The 7,277-nt window shown below is 37.7% G+C and overlaps 1 non-coding gene across 1 annotated transcript; it reads right to left on the reverse strand.

Moving 5' to 3' along the window:
* Positions 1–6,333: 6,333 nt before the first annotated feature.
* LOC148552780 (small nucleolar RNA R71) lies at positions 6,334–6,441 on the reverse strand. Its single transcript, XR_015893293.1, has one exon. It is a non-coding gene; the product is annotated as a small nucleolar RNA R71 (small nucleolar RNA).
* Positions 6,442–7,277: the final 836 nt, after the last annotated feature.

The raw sequence follows: 7,277 nt of genomic DNA on the forward strand, positions 1-7,277 counted from the left end.
ACACGCGCGCGTACATGGCACGCACGCGTGGATCAGAAAAATCAATCGGTGCGCACGCACGCATGGCGCGTACACGCGACAAGCTGCACGTGACCTCATTAAAGGAAATCGTGCCTGGCGATTTCAGAGGCTCAAGAGGCCCAAATTCAAGCTGGTTCTGCATGAAAAAGACCCAAGGATGCTAGGGGAAAAAGGGGGTTCATTCATTCACACTTAGACACAATTTTCAGCTAGTTTTTGGTTCTTGTTATTCTAGAGAGAAAAACCCTTGTTCCTCTCTAGATCTAGTTTGATTTGATCTTTCCTTGTTGAATTCTGAATTAGATCTTGTTGATTACTAGTTTTGATTGCTTAATTTGAATTCCTTAGCATAATTTTGTTTAGATCTTGTGTTAGTTTTATGTTTTCTTGTCAATTGTCATTTTATACCCATTTCATGAATCTTGTGAATCTAGAATTGTTAATGTTACATTGATGATTTTCATGGTTAATTGTGTTGTTTGAGTGATTGTATGTTGATAATTGTTAGTGGGTACTTGTTAATTTTAATTTAATTGCAATTTGAATATGTCTTTTAGTAATGCTTACCATGTGTTTGATGAAATGTTTCCTTTGATTATGGAGTAGTTCTCTTTACTCTTGGCCTAGGGTAAGAAAATTGGGTAAACTTGAGTCATTGGGTCTAATGGATTTGATGATTTGGGAACCCTTAGTGGTCAATTTGATAACCATTGACACTAGCCTACTACTAAGTCAATTAGTAGCTAGGTTGGACCTTATGGGTTGATGTTGACTAAACCATTTAATATACTTCAAGTATAGAAGTAGACTTAATGAGTTTGGTTCCTCATAATTGTCAAGATATGGTTATTAGACAAGGATAGTGACCACAATTCCCATGTCTAGCCAAGAGTTGCTTTATTATTCATATTTCAAAACCCCAAAAATTCTAATTACTTTGTCTTAGTCATAGTTATTTGTTTAGTTTTAGGGTAGACTTATATTGGATGTTATCTTATTAGTTGGAATTACTCACATCTTGCTTTAGTCACTTGAATTAGTTTCTTGCACTTCAAGATTACTTGGTTGTTAGGATTCTTAGTTTAATTTCTTGCTCATGACTTTGCAACCCCGGAATTCTAACCAATGTTGATGCACATGTTTGCCCATTCCTTGTGAGATGACCCGAGGTTTAAATACTTCGGTTACTTTTATTGGGGTTGAACTTGTGACAACCAATTCTTTCAAAATTTGATTCGCGGATTATTTGTCGGTTGAGGGCTATACTTGCAACGCGAAAATCTTGTGGAATTCCTTACCGACGGTACTCCTCCCATCAAATTTTTGGCGTCATTGCCGGGGAATGGTTGCAACATATGCCTTGATATTGGTTATGTGAATATGTGAATATTGTAGATAGTTTACTTTCTTTCAATACTTAGCTATAGTTTAGATTTCTTTTGTATGTGTGCTATGACTCCCAAGTTTGATGACTCGATCTCAACTGAATTCTAGCTTAGCCAAGTTTAACCCTGAGATTGAAAGAACTTTGTTATACACTCGGCAAGCTAGACGGCGGTTGGACTATACGGCTAGTACTTCGGCCTCTCTTGAGGAACATACCGAATCACTAGACGGTACCGAGAGTGACTTGGAGTCTGCTACTTCCTATTCTTCTGTTGGCACTACTAATACATCTTTGCATCCTACAGGTGAGCCATACATAGCAGAGCTACGACGGATCACTTTGCATGAGCAAGGAGCTCTGGATATCATACTTCAACCTTTACAAGCAAGGTATCCCATCCTTGATCCAAATTGAGTTGAAGAGTAGTTTGATACATCTACTTCCTAAGTATCATGGGTTGCCGGGTCAAGACCCCATCCGACATCTAAGAGACTTTCAAGTTGCTTATTCTACGGCTCGAAGGCATGGAGCCGATGAGTTGGCTATTATGGTTTTTGCCTTTCCCTTCTCTCTTGAAGGGCAAGCAAAGACATGGTTTTATTCGCTACCGGATGAGATTGTGACCAATTGGGATTTCTTGAGAAGAGAGTTTCTAGATAAGTTCTTCCTACCAGAGAAGACCGATTACGTCCGGATGAAGATCTCGGGTATAATGCAAAGGGACCAAGAGAGTTTATATGAGTATTGGACTCGGTTCAAGAGGCTACTGGAATCTTGTCCACACCATGGATTGAACACTGACTTGCTCATTAGTTACTTCACCGGAGGTCTTTGTGTGGAAGATAGAAGATTGCTCACCGCTTCTAATGGCGGTTCCCTTTCAAAAAACAAGACGGAGGGAGAAGCTTGGAAATTGATAAATGATGTTGCCGAGTGACGAGCGGATAATTTATACGCTTTTTGGCATTGTTTGTAGTATGTTTTTAGTATATTTTAGTTAGTTTTTATTATGTTTTTATTAGTTTTTAAATAAAAATCATATTTCTGGACTTTACTATGAGTTTGTGTGTTTTTCTGTGATTTCAGGTATTTTCTGGCTGAAATTGAGGGACCTGAGCAAAAATCTGATTCAGAGGCTAAAAAGGACTGCAGATACTATTGGATTCTAACCTCTCTGAACTCGAAGTGGATTTTCTGGAGCTACAGAAGCCCCATTGGCGTGCTCTCAATTGCGTTGGAAATTAGACATCCTGGGCTTTCCAGCAATATATAATAGTTTATACTGTTCCCAAGATTTAATGGCCCAAACCGGTGTTCAAAGTCAGCATAGAAATTCTGGCGTCAAAACGCCAGAACTGGCATAAAAGCTGGAGTTAAACGCCCAAACTAGCACAAAAGCTGGCGTTTAACTCCAAGAAAAGCCTCTACATGTGAAAGCTTCAATGCTTAGCCCAAGCACATACTAAGTGGGCCCGGAAGAAGATTTCTGCATTAATTACTTATTTCTGTAAACCCTAGGCTACTAGTATTATAAATAGGACCTCTTGTTATTGTATTTTCAGACCGTTACACACTTGATCATACTTTGATAGAACTTTCACTTTTGGGGGCTGGCCTCACGGCCATACCTAGACCCTTTTGTTCTTATGTATTTTCAACGGTAGAGTTTCTACACACCATAGATGAAGGAGTGGAGCTCTGCTGTTCCTCATGAATTAATCCAAAGTACTATTGTTTTTCTATTCAACTCAAGCCTATTTCTTCTCTAAGATATACACTCATTCTTCAACCTTAAGAATGTGATGATCTGTGACACCCATCATTATTCTTACCTATGAACGCGTGCCTGACAACCACTTCCGTTCTACGTGCAATCAAGCTTGAATGTGTATCTCTTGGGTTTCTAATCTAGGATTAGAACCTTCGTGGTATAGGCTAGAATTATTGGCGGCCATTCTTGAGGTCCGGAAAGTCTAAACCTTGTCTGTGGTATTCCGAGTAGGATCTGGGAAGGGATGACTGTGACGAGCTTCAAACTCGCGAGTGTTGGGCGTGTGACAGACGCAAAAGGGTCAATGGATCCTATTCCAACATGATCGAGAACCGACAGATGATTAGCCGTGCGGTGACAGCGCATTTGGAACATTTTCACTGAGAGGACGGGAAGTAGCCATTGACAACGGTGATACCCAACATAAAGCTTGCCATGGAAAGGAGTATGAATGATTGGAAGAAGGCAATAGGAAAGCAGAGGTTCAGAAGGAACAAAGCATCTCCATACGCTTATCTGAAATTCCTACCAATGAATTACATAAGTATCTCTATCCTATTTTATATTTTATTCATCTTTTAATTATCAATTCTCCATAACCATTTTAATCTGCCTGACTGAGATTTACAAGATGACCATACCTTGCTTCAAGCCAACAATCTCCGTGGGATCGACCCTTACTCACGTAAGGTTTATTACTTGGACGACCCAGTGCACTTGCTGGTTAGTTGTGCGGAGTTGTGACAGAGTGTTGAGATTATAATTGTGCGTACCAAGTTGATGGCGCCATTGATGATCACAATTTCGTGCACCATGTTTTTGGCGCCGTTGCCGGGGATTGTTCAAGTTTGGACAACTGACGGTTCATCTTGTTGCTTAGATTAGGTAATTTTATTTTATGTTTAAGCTTTTTACTTCTTATTTTCGAAAAAATTTTCAAAAATACAAAAAAATTTTCTATTTTGTTCTTCAGAGTTTTTAAAAATGAATTCTAGAGTTTCATGATGATTTGTTGAAGTCTGGCTGGCTGAGAAACCTTGTCTAATTTTTTTGACCGAGGTTTCAACTTATCATCACAAGGGCTTGTTGATTTCTATCAATCTTGCTGTTGAATGTAATGATTTGCTAAAGCTTGGCTGGCCATTGGCCATGTCTAGTATTTTGGACCGAAGCTTTCACTGAAAGCTTGGCTGGCTAGTAAGCCATGTCTAATTCCTGGACCAGAGTTTTAGACTAACATTGCAATGATTCCTGGAATTCTCATTAAAAACATTGAATCCCTTTATTTTCCTGTCCATATAATTTTTGAAAAATCACAAAAAAATTATAAAATTTATAAAATTAAAAATATTTTATGTATCTTGTTTGAGTCTAGTGTCTAATCTTAAGTTTGGTGTCCATTGCATGTCTTTATTCTTCTTGCATTTTTCGAATATATGCAATATGTTCTTCATTGATCTTCAAGATGTTCTTGATGATTTCATAGCTCTGATCTTTAATTTCTCTTATTTTGTGTCTTTTGTTGTTTCTTACATGCATTTTCAAATTGTTATAGTCCTTAGGATACAAACTTCTACGTTTGGTGTCTTGCATGCATTGTTTATTTGATCTTAGTTGCATTCTTTTTATTATTGTTTCTCATCATTAAAAATTAAAAAAAAAATTATTTTTAAAATTGTGTCTTTTCAAGTCAATAACATAAAGAATTGAAGATTCAGAACATTCAGCAGAGGAATCACACAGAAAAAACTGGGCGTTCAAAACACCCAATGAAGAAGGAAAACTGGCATTTAAACGCCAGCCAGGTACCCTGGCTGGGCGTTAAACGCCCAAAAAGGTAGCATTTTGGGCGTTAAACGCCAGAATGGATGCCATTCTGGGTGTTTAACGCCAGGAGGACACTAGAGGGAAGATTTTGTTTTTAATTCAAATCTTTTTCAAATTTTCATAATTTTTCAAAATCAATTTTTTTTCAAATCATATCTTTTCAATCATATCTTTTCAAAATCAATTTCTTTTCAATTTTTTTATTTATTACTATTTTCAAAAATTCTTGCTACAATTAGTGATTTAATTCAAAATTTTCAAGTTGTTACTTGCCTATTAAGAAAGGATCAAAAGTTTTAATTCTAGAATCATATCTTTGAATTTCTTGTTGGTCAAGTAATCAACTTTAATTTTAAAAAAATTCTTCTTTTAAATTTGATTCTCAATCATATCTTTTCAATCATGTCTTTTCAATCACATCTTTTTCAAAATTAAGTTTCAATCATATCTTTTTGATTTCTAATTTCAAAATCTTTTTCAAAAATCACTTAATTTCTTTCCCAATCTTAGTTTTCAAAAATCATTTACCAAATTTTCAAAATTTCTCTTAATTATTTTAGAATCTTTTTACTTTATTTTCGAAAATTCTTCCCCTCTTCTCACATCCTTCTATTTATGGACTAACACTCTTCCTCAATGTACAATTCGAACTCTATCCCTCTTGATACGTTCGAATTCTCTCTTCTCTACCTCATCCTTCTATTTTTTTATTTTCATCTGACACCTCAAGGAATCTCTATACTGTGACATAGAGGATTCCATATTTTCTTCTCCTCCCTTTTCATATGAGCAGGAGCAAGGACAAAGGCATTCTTGTTGAAGCTGATCCTGAACCTGAAAGAACCTTGAAGAGAAAGCTAAGAAAAGCTAAAGTACAACTCTCTATAGAAGACCTAACAGAACTTTTCAAACAAGAAGAAGCCATGGCAGCCGAAAACAACAACAATGCCAACAATGCAAGGAAGGTGCTTGGTGACTTTACTGCACCTACTCCTGACTTCTCTGGGAGAAGCATCTCAATTCCTGCCATTGGAGCAAACAACTTTAAGCTTAAGCCTCAATTAGTTTCTCTAATGCAACAGAATTGCAAGTTTCATGGACTTCCATTAGAAGATCCTCATCAATTCTTAGCTGAATTCTTGCAAATCTGTGACACTGTCAAGACTAATGGGTTGATCCTGAAGTCTATAGACTTATGCTTTTTCCCTTTGCTGTAAGAGACAGAGCTAGAACATGGTTGGATTCACAACCTAAAGAAAGCCTGAACTCTTGGGAAAAGCTAGTCAATGCCTTCTTGGCAAAATTCTTTCCACCTCAAAAATTGAGCAAGCTTAGAGTGGAAGTCTAAACCTTCAGACAGAAGGAAGGTGAATCCCTCTATGAAGCCTGGGAAAAATACAAGCAATTGATCAAAAGGTGTCCTTCTGACATGCTTTCAGAATGAAGCATCATAGATATCTTCTATGATGGTCTGTCTGAACTGTCCAAGATGTCATTGGACAGCTCTGCTGGAGGATCTCTTCATTTGAAGAAGACGCCTACAGAAGCTCAGGAACTCATTAAAATAGTTACAAATAACCAATTCATGTACACTTCTGAAAGGAATCCTGTGAATAATGGGACAAATCAGAAGAAAGGAGTTCTTGAGATTGATACTCTGAATGTCATATTGGCTCAGAACAAAAATATTGACTCAACAAGTCAATATGATTTCTCAAAGTCTGTCTGGAATGCAAGCAGCAACAGTCAGTACCAAAGAAGCTACATCTGAAGAAGAAGCTTATGATCCTGAGAACCCAGCAATGGAAGAGGTGAACTACATGGGAGAACCCTATGGAAACACCTATAATCCTTCATGGAGTAATCATCTAAACCTCTCATGGAAGGATCAACAGAGGCCTCAAGAAGGCTTCAACAACAATAATGGTGGATGAAATAGGTTTAGCAATAGCAATCCCTTTCCATCATCTTCTCAGCAGTAGACAGAGAATTCTAAGCAGAGTCACTCTGACTTAGCAACTGTAGTCTCTGATCTAATTAAAATTGTAGTCTCTGAAACAAGGTCCTCCATTAGAAGTTTGGAGGCACAAGTGGGTCAGCTGAGCAAGAAAGTTACTGAACTCCCTCCTAGTACTCTTCCAAGCAATACAGAAGAGAATTCAAAAGGAGAGTGCAAGGCTATCAACATACCCCACACGGCCGAACCTGGAGAGGAGGAAGAGGCAGTGATCTCTACTGAGGAAGACCTCAATGGGCATCCACTGGCCTCCA

The sequence above is a fragment of the Arachis ipaensis genome, chromosome B7, assembly GCF_059453495.1.
Source record: "Arachis ipaensis isolate K30076 ecotype BB chromosome B7, ASM5945349v1, whole genome shotgun sequence".
NCBI lineage: Eukaryota > Viridiplantae > Streptophyta > Magnoliopsida > Fabales > Fabaceae > Arachis > Arachis ipaensis.